Genomic DNA, 20155 nt, shown 5'->3' on the forward strand with positions numbered 1-20155 from the left:
TTTTTGAATAACACGACTGGATTAATTTCAAAGTATTTTTCTCTTTGCATCTCAGTTTAGGTTTCCTTTTCTTCAAGGGTATCAAGGTGTTTACTATATTAGGGCTCTACAGAAGTTGCACATTTTCAACATGGACAATACTTATGTGTAGGAAACATGTCTGGAAAACTGCTGCACCAATTTGATGATGTTCAAAGCAGAACATGGGAATTCCAAAACAATCTGTCCAAACAGTGAATGGAAAATAGAAAGGCTTGAAAAAAGGACTGTGAAGGACTTTTACATATCTTACACATAGTCCCTCAACTCTGACACAAAAGTTACAGCTTTTATTATATGGACAATCATTCCAGTTGAACATATATGATATAATCTAGTATGAACTCCCTCCATGTAGCATTTGTGTGATAGCCTGTGGCCTATGTCTGACAGCTATAGAAAGAGATAAAGCTTATTATTTCTACTATAAATACTTTTTGAAACATTATCAACAAATCAGCTATGGTTATGTACTTTGATAAAAGCCAGTTCAGCCCCATGGATGCTTGTAAGTATTTATAAGTGGATAAAATAAACTATGAAAATGTTCCTTTCTCTAAAATGTCAGACAAAATGGCATAGTATGTGAATTGTTCACAACTTTATTATTGCTCACAATAACCCCAGCATTCATAAGTCCTAATAGAAAAAGCTCTCAGTTTAGATTCAATGAACCAGCGCCTACTGATATTACATAATAAGTTTTATTGATAATTAATCCAGTGACAGAACAGCATTTAAAAATATGCTGCTTATATACTGCCCCATAGTGCCACAAGCACTCTCTGGGTGGTTTACAAGTTAATTATGCAGGCTACACATTGTCCCCCTCCCCTCAGCAAGCTGGGTACTCATTTTACCGACCTCAAAAGGATAGAAGGCTGAGTCAACCTTAAGCTGGCTACCTGGGATTGAACCCCAGGTCGTGAGTACAGTTTTGGCTGCAGTACAGCAGTTTAACCACTGCGCCACAAGGCTCTCTATAATTTACACCATTATATGGAAAAGAGGCAGCTATGTAAGGGTAGGGGGTGAAGCAAAGGACTTGGTGTGAAACAGGGGGTACCCTAGAATTACCACACAGATGGGACTTTGCAGGAATACCATTCAAATGCAGTTCCAAGTTCATTTTCGGAGTCTGTCTGATGCCAAAGGTACATTTATGTAAGGAATCCAAGAGAGAAGCTCATTAAAGTAGCTACATAGTAGTGTAAGGCAGCATTTTGCAACAGGGCCTCAAGCCAAAAGCAGCTGAAAGGTGCAGGCATCCTGGTAGGCTGTGTGGTAATAAATAATGAATAATACATTGAAACCAATAAATCAAATGCTAGTAAAATGGTGACTTTTGTGAGGTAGCTGGAGAAAATGACTAGAAAGAAAGAAGTCTAGGGAGACAGGTACAGATTAGTTGGGGTGCAAATAATTTGGATCCGATTCCCAGGAGCAGTTGTTTACTGTTGCTAACAACCAGCTCACCATATATGAAGCTAGAATAAAGATAAATCTACTCCACATGTAGAAAACAAAAGGGTCATCTTGCCTGAATCAACTGATGATACATAACTAGAGTGGTCCTGACCTGACCAGAGAGGCGGGATATAATAATAATAATAATAATAATAATAATAATAATAATAATAATAATAATAATAATAATAATAATAATAATAATAATAATAATAATAATAATAATAATAATAATAATAATAATAATAATAATAATAATAATAATAATAATAATAATAATAATAATAATAAATCTAGGAATAATTTATCTAAAATTTTCTATCAGTTCCAATTCATTTGAGCTTTCAGGTTTACAGTTTGTTTTAAACTAGTGATCTCATACGGTGACTAAGAATCATAAGGGAGAAAAATAGTACATACATTTTAGTGAGGAGCGATGGTTACTTCTGAATTAAATGATCAAAGGACACCTTCACCTAATATCTAAAATGGTGAAACTATGATGGCCCAGAAGGTTCTTTCTTCCAGATGAGGCCACCCTTTTTTCCTAACAGTAATGGCATCAGGTGAAAGACCTCCGTCAGTGAATGTAACTCTCAGACAGATTCATGTTGGTACTTTAGTTCCCAAGTCACATTAAAGTAAAGGGGATGTTAGCATACTGTTATACCCAAAATCCAGGAAATTGCACCTTATGCAACTTAGACACTAACAATGCAAATTGGAGGTGGAATGGGAAACAGTCACATAATTGCTAATTTACCATTCTAACTTTGCACTTACAAAGTTAGTTTATTATACAGGAAACAAAGAGCCGAGTTTTCTTAGATTCTTTGGCATGAAATGACCAGAAACCTGTTGTGCAGAAGGCAAATGGCAGAATTTTTAACAACTTTTCACTGGCAGTTAGTGAATTCCTATTTAGATTTTCAGACATGCATCCACCTGCTAACTTGGAACTCAACCCCAGTTCTAAGAAGGGGTTTGTTAACTGCCAGCAAGAAACAGGATTTTGGTCAGTGTATATTTCAACCTTGGAATGGCAACTGTAGGTCAAACGTTATGTCAAGGTTTTTGGTGTAAATAAAGGGTTTTGATAAATAAACGTTATCAGTCTCTTTGTTTCCACTGTAGCTACTGCCATCCGCTGTTGTGATATCTGGTAATTATTTGATGGTTTTTTAAAAAATCATAAATTGTACTGATCAGTTAAAGGCAAAGCATTCTTGAAAGACAACAAAACAAGGGGTGAAAGATTCTGCTCCTGTATACTTTGTATTTAGCATGTTCCCCCCGCAAGACTGGCCATTGGAAAGCAACCCTGGGCTTCACTGACAAGGATGATTCATACCAGACAAATCCCTTTGCAGGTTGGAAAACAGGTTATGGCATGTGTAGCGTTCCCCTTTATTTTGTCAATGGTTCATGTTTTAGTATGTTAATTGTTTATGCATATTCATGTTGCTGGGAGGTGGAGCCAAGAGAGATCTTATAAGAGGCGGAGCCTGAGATTCAGGAGAGAGTCAGAAAGTCAGAGTGGAGTGTGTGTGTGAGAGAAGTAGTTTGGAGTTTGGGAAATTCTGAGGTGTGATTAGAGTTAGGAGTGCATTATCAAATAGAAGTTTGTTTTTAATAAATTTACTTAAAGAAGATATTCATGAATCAATATCAAATTTCTGTAATCGATAAACAAAAGTCCTATTTAAAAGATTTTGAGTGTCTTTTAATGTGACCCCCTAATCATCTGAAAAACTAGACAAATTTGAAGACACTTGAGAGTTGTTAATTATAGATTTTAGAAAGAATATATGGCAGGAAAAAATAAATGTCTTAAATGAAGACCATAGAAAATATAAAAAGTATGTCATTGACATTCAAAATGTATTGCCCAAACATAGTGCTAAGGTAGTTACTCCAAAGGTGGGGGGAATTTTACAACTCAGCTGGCCTGTAACCTAACAGATAGCTAACCAAGGACACCACTCATTCACAGGAAAGCTGAAGTTCTATGTCAAAATATTTTGACTAAGCTAAAACATCAAAAGGTATTTAAACAGAGGTTTCTATCATGTTTACAGAACATCTCCCAAAGGATACAGACACCTGTTTTGCAAACAGGGGAGAAATCTGTTAGATATAGGGCGAGAATTATCCAATGTGATACAAATTGTGCTATTGTCAAAGTCTAAGATATCACAGGCAGCCTCTCACCATGGATAAGGGAACCAGGACCCAACCCACCACAAAGGGTATCGAGTCCAGAGACACTCACTGTGCAGCTGATCATGACCAAGCAGAGGTGGGAACACAGGACTGGGAACCAGGTCACTGGACTGAAAGCACAGAGCTGGAACAAGGTGCTGAGATGCAGGAGAGCAGCAGGGGCAGGAACTGGATCACTGGAGTCCAGTCATAGAAATGCAGGAAGCAAGAGCATGAACACAAGTGCAGACACAGACATGCCAGAGGGAGCAGTAACAATTCTGGGAAGGAGAACCACTCTTTAGATAGGCCTTCCCTCCAGCTTTTCAGGTGAGCCTCAAGAGTGGCCCAGCAGCTGCTACACAGGCCAGGGCCTGAGCCTGCAAACATCAGGCCATTCTTGGGTCAGGCTGGCCCCGAGCCTGCCGCTGCCAGGGCAGTGTGGGCCAGATCCTGACAGCTCTGCTCAAATTGTTTTTAATAATAATATGTATTGCAATAGAGATTTCTAAATCATTGTATGAGAGTTTTATCTGATAGCTTTTTCCTAAGAAAATAGCCTTTTACGAAAGGGAAATAGTTTTTTTTCCTTATATCCTTTGAATTACTAACCTTAAGTTTATGCCATTTAAACAGAAGCTCATACTTTATTAGAACCTAGAAGACAGACAGACAGACAGACAGACAGACAGACAGACAGACAGACAGACAGATAGATAGATAGAAAAAATACTATCTACATATATGAACTAGAAAATTTTGTATTAGAGGACAGTGATTTTTGTAGTATATACTCACGTAATTTTATATATGATCCAACCATATTTTATATTTCTGGCTCTTAATTAAATGCTTGCTTGCTAAATAAATCTTTTAAAGAAAAGGTTTCATTTTTGAGTCAAAAGACTAAACGGTATCCAGGAATGAAGCATGATATATAAACAAGGTACAATATCTTCTAAGACCACAAATAAATTTCTTGTCTGATATGTAAAGGACACAAATCTATAAGTCTCTCAAAGGGAAACTGTAGATCAGGAGCCCTAAAGAGGCCATTCAGATTTCCCCCTGTGGAAACTGACAGAGTGCTCTCTATGTGTAGTGTATATGTGTCTGAGCTTAGTGTGCTTTGTCAACAGTACAAAGCAAAACTTTTCATTCTAGCAGAGAATGAGATTTAAAAAAAAAAAAAAAAGACAAAACTCCATAAATTGAATAGGTTGCACATCTTGCAGAAAACAGACTCCGGAAAAGGAGGCCTAACTTCTTCTAATTCCAGCTGAAACTCCTCTGCAAACAACAGATTCCATATCTCTGGCTGTCTTCCTGTTTTAGGGTATTTGACAGTGGTGCAATACAGCTTGCCGGGTAGGTGGGGCTCGTCAGCCCTGGAAGGCAGCCCATCTAGGAGAAGGAAAACTCCGACTTCAAACCTCCACTGCCTTGTGGCTATATCCACTTATGGAAAGGGCTTCAGGAGATAACCTCGAGGCAAAATCCGGAGCCGGAGTCCCGGAGGCAGTTTATATCATTCCGCCAACTCCTGCGACGTCACTGGAACCAATTGTACTGGCTCTTGCCTTTCCACTGGACTATTTCAGTGACGTGGAGAGGGGGGATTTGCTGCTTGGGTAACAGTCTATCCTCCATGTTATTTTACCCAGGCTTCGTGCTCTGGAGAGGACACTCCAGCCTCGCATACAGCGTCGAAACAACACGGGAAGTAGCAGTTACCGGTTATAAGTCCTTGCTCAATTGGCGTAGAGCATGACGCCAGGGGCTACTTCTGACGGTGGGAGAGGTCATTACACCTCACCAAGTAGATACTGCCCGCCTTAAGCTGGGCAGCCCCCAGCCAGTAAGGTGCTACCTCGCCACGGTCTGTTAACTTCACGGGGTGCGTGGGGTTTAGGGTCAAACCCGACAAGCAGATCGATAACTGTGCACCATGCAACAATCGTAAGAAAACGCCTGCCCTAAAGCTGGGCACCTGGAATGTACGGACAATGACCCCTGGCTTTCCTGACTATGGCTTTCCTAACGACCTGCAAGAAATAGACGATGTGCGCAAGACAGCTGTCATTGACATGGAACTCAGTAGACTGCAGATGGACATTGTTGCCCTGCAAGAGACAAGATTGCCAGACTCGGGATCTGTCAAAGAAAAAAACGTCTCATTCTTCTGGCAGGGAAAACCATCGAATGAGACCAGGGAATATGGTGTTGGCTTTGCAGTCAGAAATACTCTTCTGAGATGCATTGTTCCACCTACTGTGGGGAGTGAAAGAATCCTGTCTCTGCAGCTCCACTCATCAGCAGGACCAGTAACCCTCATTAGTGCATATGCACCAACACTGTCATCCACTCCAGAAGTGAAAGACAAATTCTATGACGATCTGGCAGCTACTATCAAAAAAGTCCCTGAAAGAGAGGCACTGTTCATTCTTGGAGACTTTAATGCTAGAGTTGGTGCTGATCATAATTCTTGGCCCACTTGTCTAGGCCGTTTTGGCATTGGAAAAATGAATGAAAATGGCCAACGCTTGCTGGAGCTTTGCTGCCATTATGGTCTTTGCGTCAGCAACACATTCTTTAACACGAAGCTGCAACACAGAGTTTCCTGGAGACATCCAAGATCCAAGCATTGGCATCAGCTCGATCTAATCCTCACTAGACGTTCCAGCCTTCCTAGTATTACGATCACACGCAGTTACCAGAGTGCTGATTGTGATACTGATCACTCCCTGGTGTGTAGTAGAGTAAAACTGTGAACAAAGAGAGTATATCACACGAAAAAGGAAGGAAGACCACGTATTGACATCAGCAAGACTCGCGATCAAAGAAAAGTGAAAGAATTTGCCCAAGCACTTGAGGAAGCCCTTCCAGGTCCGGCTAATGCAAATGCACCTGAACGATGGGAGCACTTCAAGAACACTGTCTATAACACCGCCTTGTCCACCTTTGGCAAGAAGACCCAAAAGATGGCTGACTGGTTCGAAGCCCATTCAGAGGAGTTAATGCCAGCCATCGAGGTTAAGAGAAGAGCTCTAGCAGCATACAAAGCCTGTCCTAGCGAGTACAACTTGCAAGCTCTTCGAGCTGCTCGCAGCCAAGTCCAACAGGCTGCCAGGAGATGCTCCAACGATTATTGGCTCCAGCTCTGCTCTCTTATACAGTTAGCAGCGGACACAGGTAACATCAAAGGAATGTATGACGGTATCAAGCAGGCCTTAGGTCCGACACAGAAGAAATCTGCTCCCTTGAAGTCTGCTACAGGTGTGCTCATCCAGGACCGAGCACAGCAGATGGAACGCTGGGTACAGCACTACTCTGAGCTATATTCCAGAGAGAATGTAGTAACCGAAGAAGCTTTAAATAACACTGAGTGCCTACCTGTCTTGGAAGAGCTGGACAGTGAACCAACCCTAGCAGAAATAAAAGCGGCCTTGGACTCCCTCGCCTCCGGCAAGGCACCTGGAAAGGATAACATCCCTGCTGAAGTGCTGAAATGCTGTAAGGAGATCATCACCACCGAACTGTATGAAGTCTTTTGTCTCTGCTGGAGGGAAGGTGGAGTACCACAGGACATGAAGGATGCAAACATTGTCACATTGTACAAGAACAAAGGCGACAGGGGTGACTGCAATAACTACCGTGGCATCTCTCTTCTTAGTGTTGTAGGGAAGCTGCTTGCCCGTGTCGTGCTGAAGAGGCTCCAGGTGCTTGCAGACAGAGTCTATCCAGAATCACAGTGCGGATTTCGAGCTAATAGATCCACCACTGACATGGTATTCTCCCTCCAACAGCTGCAGGAGAAATGCAGGGAACAACAACAGCCACTCTTAGTGGCCTTCATAGACCTTACAAAAGCATTTGATCTGGTTAGCAGGGATGGCCTTTTTAAAATACTTCCCAAGATTGGATGTCCACCTCGTCTCCTTAACATCATCAGATCTTTCCATGAGGGAATGAAAGGCACTGTAGTTTTTGACGGCTCAACATCAGACCCCTTTGACATCCGAAGCGGAGTGAAACAGGGCTGTGTCCTTGCACCAACACTTTTTGGGATCTTTTTTGCTGTCATGCTGAAGCATGCCTTTGGAACTGCAACCGAGGGTGTCTATCTCCGGACTAGATCAGACGGAAAGCTCTTTAATCTCTCTAGATTGAGAGCGAAGACCAAAGTCCAACTGAAATGCATGCGGGACTTCCTCTTCGTAGATGATGCAGCCATCGTTGCCCACTCTGCTGAAGACCTCCAACAACTCATGAATCGTTTCAGCAAGGCCTGCCAAGACTTTGGACTAACAATCAGCCTGAAGAAAACACAAGTCATGGGCCAGGGCGTGGACTCACCTCCTTCCATTACCATCTCTACACAAGAACTGGAGGTTGTTCATGACTTTGTGTACCTTGGCTCAACCATCTCTGACACCCTCTCTCTGGATGTCGAGCTGGATAAACGCATTGGCAAAGCAGCCACCATGTTCTCTAGACTCACAAATAGAGTATAGGCTCTATAGAGCCTGTGTCCTAAGCACACTCCTGTATTGCAGCGAGTCCTGGACCCTTTGTGCACGGCAGGAGAGGAAGCTGAACACGTTCCATATGCGTTGCCTCCAACGGATTTTTGGTATCACCTGGCAGGACAAAGTCCCAAACAGAGTAGTCCTAGAACGAGCTGGAATTTTCAGCATGAATACATTACTGAAACAGCGATGTCTACGTTGGCTTGGGCACGTCGTGAGAATGGCTGATGGTCGGATTCCAAAGGACCTCCTGTATGGAGAATTAGTGCAGGGAAATCGCCCCAGAGGGAGACCACAGCTGCGATACAAGGATGTGTGCAAGCGAGATCTGAAGGCCTTAGAAATGGACCTCAACAGATGGGAAACCCTGACATCTGAGCGTTCAGCCTGGAGGAAGGCACTGCATCGCGGCCTCTCCCAATTTGAAGCGACCCTTGCCCAGCAGGCCGAGGCAAAGAGGAAGTCACAAAAGCAGCAAAACCAGGGAGCTGGACAGGGGACAGATTGGATTTGTCTTCAGTGTGGAAGGGATTGTCACTCTCAAATTGGCCTCCTCAGCCACACTAGACGCTGTTCCAAGTCCTCCATACAGAGCACGCTACCATAGTCTTTCGAGACTGAAGGATGCCTAACAAATACAGCTTGATAACTGATGTATTTGCCTGTAGACAGGCAGGCTAGGGATCTGTGTGAAACAAAGGGCAGACACACACCTTCAAACTGGCCACAGCTTCTACAGTTCAATATACTGGATCCCCCAAGTGGTCATCTTGTACATATTTGTCTTTGAGTATGTCCTGTCATTCAGTGGGACACACCTCTGCAGAGACAACATAGGACTGAACCACAGAGATAGGGGGAAGAAATGACCAGGAATAATATGGTGTACAGTTATAGTCATCAGATAATAAGCATCAGCTGATGCTTCCATGGAACAGAAATTGATTATGTATTTTGGGCCAATTGATTTCTGAAGCGTCCAAGACAAGCACATGTGCCGTGCAATGCAGTAGTGTATCCAGAAGATGGATAGTGGTGGCTGGGTTTTCTCTTTCTCTGAATACAGTATCTTCACAATGCCAAAGAGCAGCTAATGTGCAGGTGTCTCTCATTCAAACTATGCTGCGATGTTCAGAGTTTGGCAAAGGTTAAAGAGTTGTTTAGGGCTGGTTCTTCTACTGTGTAGGCAGAAGATTCTGAGGAGAGCAGTAAGGAGTTTGATCCATTAAAAGGACTGTGAGTACAGAATCAGAAAAATGGCAGAGCAGATTGATGGATGTGGATCCAAGGCAGTCCCACTACAATGAATTCTCATCTTTATTTTTGGATTTATGTTTATTCTTCAGGAATGTAGACAAAATAAATTACACAGTACATTCATTTACATACTTTACACTGAAAACAAACAAACCATTCCTTTGGAAATATTCTAATCATGGTCAAAACCTTGGAGAATTTAGCAGATGTAAACGAGAGAGAGCTTTTGGTGTTCTCGACTGTGCTTTTATACAAATGCAGTACTTATATGGAAATGCCACTTTTAGCTAACCAAGAGAAAGGAACAGCTTACATGATCTATGATTTTGGCACTGAAAGAGTTTGCTCATCTTGATTTGTATTCAAGCTGCAAGGGTTTTGTTTTGTTTTCTAAATTAGAGTTCTCTGCTGGAATGTATGCTTTTGCTTGAGATAGCATTCTGTAAGTGGAAAGGGGAGGAAGGATCTGAAGGGGATCTGTGGAACACAACTACCAAGACCAAGGCATATCCCGATGTAGTGATGCACCAAGGCTATTTGTTGTGGCCACAGGGAATTAATGTCAGACAAGCATTTTAGATAACAGTGAAAGATCAGGTAAGCTGCTAAGAACTGCCAGATAGCTCAATGTTTTAGGTATGTGGCTGTGGAGCCAGAGGTGGAGACAGGTTTTGGACTCGGTAACCTATAGGTTCCCATCTAGCCCTGCAGTTCTATGATGATGGTGATTGAAAACACTAAGTGGGAAATGACTGGATGATTTGCAATGCTGTGGCATACTTCTCAGTCGAAGAGAGACAAAAATCCTTTCTGCACTATAGGTTTTTTAAAATGCACTCTCAAAATATTAAAGTCACTTTTGTTTTATGTTTTGGTTGTTTGGACTTTTTGTGTTGAGATGAAACCAGGGTAGGGGCTAGGGGTTTGTTTTTTTAAAATCTGTAATAGTTTCGGTCTTGAAAGCATCAACACAATTCATATGAGAAAATGAAAAACAATAACAACAAAAACATATAGAATAATTAAAATAAATCTCGCCAACAGCAACAGTTTGCAAGCATTGCAGAAAAAAAAACTGATGTCCTGATAATAAAGATATTATCAGAATCTTCTTTCCATGGGAATCATCTTTCCATAGGAATCCACAATAAGCTGGAGGAATGGAGCCATTATAAATTGCATAGTAGTCTTTTAAAAAGTTGTAATTTTCACAGAAAACTGTATGACTTTTTCTTGTCAGATTACCTTGGGTCAGTTTTTGCCATTACACAAATCCAGAGCCTATTTCTGTATTGTTCAACTAGATATATATTAGTCCTTCTCCCAAGCCAAAGCAATTTCAAGTCTTGCAGCAAGCCTGAAAATGCAAAGGAGTGTCTCATATTGTTTTAGTATTTTGTATACTTGAACTGCATATGTTTATTGATTGTTAAAGCTCAGCCCTTTGGAACCTTTTGGGCTATTCCACATAGGCTGTCAGAGAAGCTTGAAAAACAGTTGAGTATGTATGTATGTGGGGTGGGTAGGGGATCTATGTACAGTATATATTTTAAAAATTCTCATACTTCCCCTAACTCTTAAAGGTACTTTACGGTTCCTTTTATGTCTACTTGATGAACGGTCTGTATTTTGAAACAGCGTTCTTGGGACATTTGGCAGGGAAAGGATTCAAACATGCAAGAGCAGCAGTTTTGCAGTCCTTGACACGCTGTTCCGGGAGTAAAGTCCTGATTGATCTCAGAATAGGTAGAGTCGTGTATACCACTCCCCTTTCCCCCCTGCCATAAGAAAAAAGAAAGAAAAAAGACCCCCAAAATGATGGCATTTTAGTTCCCAGTCAGAGACAATTCTGATTAGAGAACTATATAAAAAGCACAGTGGGACTTCTTATACTGCTTTAAAAAAAAAAAAGTTCCACTGTTCACGTAAAGCTCTGTTTCTGTGCCATGAGCCTGGTTCCCAGCTGTGATAGGATACTACTTAGTCAGCCACCCACCACTATCAAGCAGTTGGCCTTATGCCTGCCAATCTCTTCAGCCACTATGATTTTCCTCCTTCCCTGTGGCCTAGTGATAACTTTTTTTCTCCATACCACTCTCTCTCTCTCTCTCTCTCATTCTTTTCGCTTTGTGTAGTTCTGCTGACCAATGGATGCTATTAAGGAGGTGCTGGAAGATAAAATGTTACATCTTGCAAAAGTGCTAATAGCCAAGATGGACAGCAAGTCTTGGAGTTGCATCCTAAAGCATTGGTGTGTGTCGCTGAGCTCTTTGGATGATATGCAAGAACATGATTTTTTAAAATATTCAGAAAATGAGAGGAGAGAGAAAAATGGAGGCCTGAAAAGAGTAGTAGTCAAAGGAGGGCCATCTGCATGTTTCAAATTTTATTTAGGATCTCATCTCTCCAGCTACAGAATTAATAACTCTGCTACAGAGTTAATAATATTTACATAAGACTATAGCCCACTTTACAGTTTTGCCTTGCAAAGATCTTTTTAGAAAAAATATTCTCAGTTCTAATGGAATATTAAATCCATCAATATTAAAAATGGGCATTTAAAGAAAAGGGAGAAGAGGCTAAAAAGAGAGGTCTTTTCTGTAATTTAGTAAGGGGTTGAGAATTAAGACCAGAATCCTATTGGTGTTGTGTCAAGTTTGCATAGCCGTCTTGAGTTCCCTTATCATGAAAAAGGTGGTCTATAAATAAGACAAATAAACAACTCAGTTCAACTAATTGCTGTGTTGGATCACATCTTGGTTATGCAATTTGGCATGCGAACTGGCATGTGACTGAGATGGGCTCTGCCACCTAACCTAAAGTTATGCAAACTTGCCCAAAAACCAGTGGGATTCTGACCATTATTGACTGAAGACTGATAGCAACATATTTGAAATACTGTACATTTATTTTTTAACTCTTTATCCATGGTATGTCATCCCATAGACACATTTTAGAAATAGCAGGCTAACTGAATACCTGTTGGAGATTATTTGCTGGTTTGGAATGGACTACAAGTTACGTATTTTCTCATGTTAAGCAACAGAAGTTCTGACACTGATTTTTTTAAAAAATAAAATGAAATTACATTTCTAAAAAACTTATTACGTAGGATGGAGGAAGCAGGACTAACCTCCCCCTCTGCTCATGGGTTTGTAATAATCCTCTTATTGAATGCCTGAATAGGTTTTTGTCATTTCTGGTTCTTGGCGGATTAGAATTCACAAAAGAAAAAAGAAAAAAGCTCTTTTCTGCCTTTGTTGCCATGAACATAGGCACACATAGGTCTGTATTGCTGTTGGTACAAGCAGCCAAACTCAGGGTTTTCTGGAAACTCCAGTATCAGCATGGAACTGGTCTATGTATATGGGCTCTACTTTCACTGATAGGTCTCCTAGGTGATCTTTTGCCTCATGAATTTTTATTTCCTTTCTTTTGTTGCTTGGCTATAGAATGTCATAGGATTTTCCACGACCACAGTTCTCTGTGTTACAGTTCCCCAGTGCTACGCTGTAGGACACTGGTTCTTAACCTTGGGTTACTCAGGAGTTTTGGACTGCAACTCCCAGAAGACTTCACCACCAGCTGTCCTGACTGGGATTTCTGGGAGTTGCAGTTCAAAAGCATCTGAGTAACAAAGGTTAAGAACCACTGCTGTAGGAGACCAAAAGCAGATTCTGGAGGCTGGAGTGGCCACTCAGGGATGAGTTGTGGTGTGAAAGTCAGGGTTGCTAGTGGAGGATGGCCTGGCACTGATACAACTCATGTCAGCAGCCTTTCTTTTTCCTCTGTTCCCACTTCTGCCAGTCTTGTACTGCATCCTGGCAGCAGCACCTATGCTCTCGGTACCTTGGAAAGTTAGCACTGTGTAGAGTTTCTCTACACATACCTAACTTGTAAACAGGTGTGAAGTCTGCCATATTTCAACAAGCAGGACTCCAAGACCTATAGTGATATTATATGCAGGGCTTTACTGACTGATGCATTCATGCTCATGCTTAGGGAGTGGCATAATGATAAGCTCCTCCCCCAATTACAAGGCAAGGCAAAAAATAAACCAAGTATTTGGATAAGGAACAAAAGAGATGCAGGAGCTCATAAAAAGCACTGCAATCAAGCAAGATAAAAAGAACATCATCTGGTTATTGGAGAAATTCCTGTTAAGATCAGTGTAAAATCAGTATTTATAAGGGGAATTAATGCTCCATCCATATGAGCCCTAAATTATAGATAAATTCTTCAGTTTGGTTCCCTGCTGTGCTTCACGGTAGTCATGTAAGAAAGTAAGGTAAAGGTACAGGTTCCACTTGACAATTTGTCCAGTCGTGTCTGACTCTAGCGGGCAGTGCTCATCTCCGTTTCCAACCCATAGAGCTAGCGTTTGTCCGAAGACAATCCTCTGTGGTCACGTGGCCAGCACGACTAGACACGGAACGCCATTACCTTCCCACCGTGGTGGTACCTATTAATCTACTCACATTTTTCTATTTTGCATGCTTTTGAACTGCTAGGTTGGCGGGAGCTGGGACAAGCGACGGGAGCTCACTCCGTCATGTGGATTCAATCTTACGACTGCAGGTCTTCTGACCTTGCAGCACAGAGGCTTCTGTGGTTTAACCCGCAGCGCCACCACATCCCACATGTAAAAAAGTATACAAGAGATAAAAACAACAGAAGTTAGGTGTATACTGTAGATTATTGTTGTGTTGCAACAGGACGCAACAGCAGTAAGGTAGAAAAATGGAGTATCGGATGGAATTTTTATACGGCTGTCCGTATCATTTATCTAATGTGGATTTCCTGTTTCTTAACAGCATTGGATACATAGCTTCTAACCTATGCTAAATACCAAAGAATGGACTTAGAGAAGATATACAGCACAAGTTATTAAAACACTTTTAGATCTACAAGGTTAAGTGACAAGGTTAAAAGCCTAATTTCTGCATTGCTTTTATATCTGGGAGCTCTTAGAATTTCCTTAATGATAGGATTAAATATGGTTCCCAGCTACAAACAGTTACTTGTCAGTCCCTATAGGTTTGTCTCTATACTTTACGCTTATCGCACAAACAGAGAGGAAATAACTTTCTAGGTCTTTGTGAGGCTCTTCAAACTCACCCACTTTGGGGAAATCATATTTTCTTGCAGGAAATGAGGCATGACCAATCACACAAAACGTGAGAAAATCCCTTGATAGGTGACCTTTGCCACATGTAAAAGAAGCTGTTCAGTGGCTGAGGTTTCATGGATTTGCAGGCATGAAAATCAGATTTTCTGGCCACCAATGCTGTTCAGTAAATAAATAATCCATCATTGTGTCAAACAGTAGAAACATGGAGATGCTGCTGTCGCTTGCTGAATGGAGGCATTTAGTTTGTCACTTCAGCAGGTAGTTCGCATGTCTGCTTCAACTGTTCCAATGATATATTTTCGCTCCAAACTTAGATTTTAATGACATTCATTTGTAACTGGAAAGTAATGAGGACAAACAGAGGCACGCATATATGTTTGTTCAAAAGTACACATCTAGTTGCATGTGATGGGAAAAGAAATTCAAAAGGCAATTGTTCTATACAATGAATTTGTAATGTCTCATACTTCAGTCCTTGCAGTATAGCTGTACGCTGTATTTTGGGAACTAAAATACATTAAGGCTTTTCTTAATGACTGCTGGTCTGAGAGGGCTTTTTAAATGGATTGTTGTACTCTGTTGTTTTAAATGTGTTTAAAATCAATACTACTTGTTTAGTTCTTTTTAAATATTTGTGCACTTATTCTTTTTGGCTTTTGAGTGTTGTCCTGTTGTTCATGTGGACCACCTTTAGTCCTTCATGCAGAGAAGGGCCTGATAAAAATATTTTAAAGAAAGAAATAAACTAAAATCCTCTGTGTGCTTGCTTGCTTGCTTGCTTGCTTTATTTATTTATTTATTTATTTTGGAAGCATGTCCTGCTGGTTGAAGAATAGAATAGCCTTGTTGGGTCAACCAGAAGACTTATCCAGTCCAGAATTCTGTTTCCAATAATGAGAGATTCTTAAGGATTTTGTTTGCTCTGCATTTTTGAGTGATTTGCCCAGATCTATGTTTCCTGGACTAATGAGGACAGCAGACCACAGTTATCCTTCAACTCTAAGACCTCCCAATGTTGCAATAAAATTGCTGCCTCAAATATATATACCATAATGCATGTATACTGAAGACTGAAATTTATACAAAACTGCATGTTTAGGTTGAAAGACAAAACAAGTGCATGTAAGGGTAAAGGCATAGGATATTTTTAGATCAAAATGGATGCAAAAATTTATTTTTCTCAGGTGAAATAGACATTTTTGTATGACTTTTAATAAAGGAAGTTCTTAGCTAATGAGGAAGTGAATGGACTGATGAATGAACAGAAATGAAACTGAACAGAATTGATGTATTCCAATTCAATTATTTTTAAAAACCTCCTGTTTATTAATGTGGGATATTGTGCTTCTGTGTCAGTGATTCAAAACACCAGGAAATGGTCTGACAATCCTGCATAATATTGTGCCCTTGTTTACAACTATCATTCACAAAGTGACACCAAGCAAGGAAAAATCCCAGAAGCTGACTAGTTTCCCATTATTTAAGACTTTTCACCCAAACAGAAGCAGTTGTCCAGTCTGATTTCTGACAAGTGTGAATGTTGTCAACATTCAGGCGGCTCTTTGCTATTTAAAGCTTGCCATTCTGAATCAAACAGGGGCTTGGACCTGATGGCTTTATAGGCCCCTTCCAACTATTCTATGATTCTATGATCCTTTTAACTGCTGACAATGTGGGCATGATATTGTGCAGCAATATTGGGCTACTTCCTGGTGTTTTGAATCGTGGGTACAGAGCACAATATCCCACATTCATAGAAGAATTGAATTTCTTGGCTTTTTACAATAGAAGTTTACTTATATGTACACTACACACAAATTCCAACAGAAAATTCCCTCATGTAGAATTACACATTGATAGAGGACCCCAGAAGATGAGCACATGATCTGTACTATGGTTTATAGAGGAGGGCAGAAATAAGAACAGCTGGCATGTTGCTACAGTCCCTTTGGGATAAAATATTTTGAAGCGCTGTTTTGGATTTAATGAAATGGTGAACCAAAGTGTGAGTGCAACACTTAAAACAGAGAAATCTACATACCCTGTAACCTCCCAGATAAACCACTACATGGCAAAATATCCTCCTTTCTAGAAGACTGTCACTCCATTACCTTCTTTAAAACAAAACTGTTTTTTTATTTTACTTTTTGAAAGAAAGAAAAACTGTCTTTTCCAACTGTTTCTGTGACTTTTCTCTCTAAATATCTTCCTCCCCCACCTACAAATGTATACAATGTTTCATTTCACAAAACCTGTTCTGGCTAGCCTGTACCATGCATGCTCAGTCTTATAACAAAATGGTTGTTTCTTCTTTTGAAAGGCCTTTTTTGAGGATCAGTATTACAGCCCCTGCAGCCTGGATTCATTCCAAATTTTTTAAAAATGGCTTGGTCAACCATTCTCTTTCAAGATAAGTAAGACTAGTCTATATTTGATCTGTTTTAAATCTGAGAACATTTTTGATTGTTTGTTTCTGCACTGGGGAAAAAGATTTACTTTTAAAAATTCAGAGCGCCCAAATATCCTCCTGATCATCCCCTTCCCTTCCTTTCTGACATCAGAGCTTAAAAACTGGAAAAGACAGAGGTATGGGATTTTTTTTGGTCTTAGGACAAGGAAGAAGAATCCAAAACTGGATCCCTTCTTGGATGGTTGGTCTTCTTTACTTTGGAGGTGCAATTCAGATTTATTTTATGGCTCTAGATGTTCTCATGCCTCATTGAGTAGTCCCCAAGTCTCTGTTCCTTTGATTCTTAAAAAAGTTTCTGCTTTAATATAATCTCTGTGTAATCTTGTTTCAGTTTTTATCCACTTGCATAACAACAATGATTTGAAGGTAATCTTTTGCCTTTAGAAAAACTGTTTCAAGAGTTTTTTCCCCCTACACTAATTTACAAATTTTAAAAATAAAATTGTGTTTGTCCTGAAAGATATCCAAAATGATAAGAGCTAGAAACATTAAATTTTGCATAAATGTTGCTGTTTTCATATGCTGGTCACATTTTAAATCAATTTCCCCAGCACTTCAAGTGGGCCCACTAATATTTCACTTTCAGTATCATCTGATCAGAGATAGTTATTGTACTCTTCTGTTAAAAGTGTTTTATATATATAGAAACTACTGTATCCTTTTCCTCTGGCTACAAACTAAATTGCTCACCTCATTTGCCCCTAGGATTCTGTTCATAAGCGTCACATGAACATTTATAATGTAATGAATATTTGAGGGGAAAAAAGGCTTGGGTGTGGTATATTACAAAAAAAGTATAACCTGTACATTAATCATAGTTATGCACCATCAAGGTGAATCTGACTTATGACATCCCTATAGAGGGTTTCCTAAGTATACAATGCTTAGAAGTGATTTGTCATTCTCTTCTTTTGGGGGGTCCCTTGAGGCTATGCAGCTTGCCCAACTCTACACATACTGGCTCTTGTCCTGGGGACACCGTGGGGAAGTGAACTGCTGACCCAGGAAGGAAAATACAAGAGAAGGGGTCCATAAATCCATAACCAGAAAAGCCAATACTTGTCAAAGGAGAAATACAGAAATAAACATGAATAGGATGTAGCCATAAAACCATTGTTTAGAGAGGGAGAGAGAGAGAGCTGGGAGATCAAGGCTATCAGCAACAATCTGATGACAGTTTTAGGTTTTTTATTACTCCATCCAAAGGCTTTCCAAAGGAAAGCAGGAGCTCTAGATAGGCCCAGAACCCGAAACGGATACAAAGCTTTCAATTAATTTAAATTAAATATTCCCCTTGCCAGATGATGACATAATCAGGTTTACATGGACTAAATTACACCAAAATATTTATGGCTAATGTAGCATACATAGAGATATTGTGTGCATGGACTGTATGTACACATGTTTGCGAGATATCAATTGAAGAAATTCCTCTTTTTTTTTTCTTTTGGACAATAGCTCCCAGAATCTGAAATATTCTGAAAGCTGTAGCTTGAAAAAGTAACTGTCCTACTCTGATTTAAGGATTATCACATCTTACTCCTTATAAACAGGCTTCCAAGATGGTAAAAATATATTTTTTGCACAATATACCCAAACCTTGGAAAATTACATTCCAATGGAACTCAATGCATTACACATTACTTCTCAGCAGCTAGGTAGCTATTATCATTACTGACATTCCAATTCTGTCAGCAAATCAAGTTTATGGATTTCTGTTCAGAGGGAGGGAGGAAGGGAGGAAGGAAGGATATGACCAGCATAGAAATTTGGAGAGCATTCCAAATGACAGAGACATTATCACTTGTTACCTGACAATCGTTGTGAAACTTTTTTTGTCTTTACTATTGGCAATAATCATTTATAAGTAACTTTTCGGTTGCTGCGCCTCGTGGCGCAGTGGTTAAAATGCTGTATTGCAGCTAAAACTGTGCTCACGACCTGGGGTTCAAATCCCAGGTAGCCGGCTCAAGGTTGACTCAGCCTTCCATCCTTCCGAGGTCGGTAAAATGAGTACCCAGCTTGCTGGGGGGGCAATGTGTAGCCTGTATAATTAAAATTGTAAACCGCCCGGAGAGTGCTTGTAGCGCTATGGGGCGGTATATAAGTCCAATAAATAAGTCCAATAAATAAAAATGCACTTGTTAGTTTTTTTGTTTCCTCCCCTAATTAGGGACCTCTTCTTCCGCAGGTGATTTTATATATCTTGGCGTCAACCGAACCTGACAGCATTTCTGTTTACTTTTACTGGTGATGTGGCTATTATTCTTATCAATTAGAATTTGTAATTGCAAAATTCTTGGATATCACTGGGTTGCAAATTTGACACATTCAGAAGCATTGCAAAGCATGAGAAAAGTACAATGGGCAGAATTTGCCCATTTATTTATTTATTTATTTATTTATTTATTTATTTATTTATTTATTTATTTATTTATTTATTTATTTATTTATTTATTTATTTGATATCCCGCCTATCTGGTCGGTTAAGACCACTCTAGGCAGCTACATTATAAATTATTTTTCTCATCCTTTGCCATGCTTCTGAATGTGCATGTAGCACCTCTGTTTTGACAAAGATATGTCTCTATTTATAGCTTAGGATTTGAGATGGGTACAAACTGGAAAACCGATGGTTTGTGATGGTTCATGGTGAACTGCAAACCAACTGGAAAATGAACCTGGGCCCTCCTACCTGTTGTCTCCACCATCTAAGCCACCACCTCTGCTGCTATGGCCTCGGCCACCACCTCTGCCACCGCAGGTGCTATCCTCTGGGGCAGCAGGCAACTCCTGGCAGAGAAGCCAGGCCCCCTGCCTCTAAGGATGGCGGTGGTGACAGAGGCAGAGACGGTGGCAGGCAGAAACAGGCACACAGAGGCAACAGGACCAGTGGGAAGGGATGGGTGGGCATCCCCTTTTACAGAATGAAACACCAAAGAGAAGAATGTTCAGTGTTTCCTTTCACTTTCGCAAAATGGGATCCCTGAACTGGGTCATGAAATGAACCACAAACCAGCCTGTTTCATTGGGGGTTGGTTCGGTTCATGATTTGTTTCA

This window comes from Pogona vitticeps, chromosome 1, assembly GCF_051106095.1.
Source record: "Pogona vitticeps strain Pit_001003342236 chromosome 1, PviZW2.1, whole genome shotgun sequence".
In the NCBI taxonomy this organism is placed as follows: Eukaryota; Metazoa; Chordata; class Lepidosauria; order Squamata; family Agamidae; genus Pogona; species Pogona vitticeps.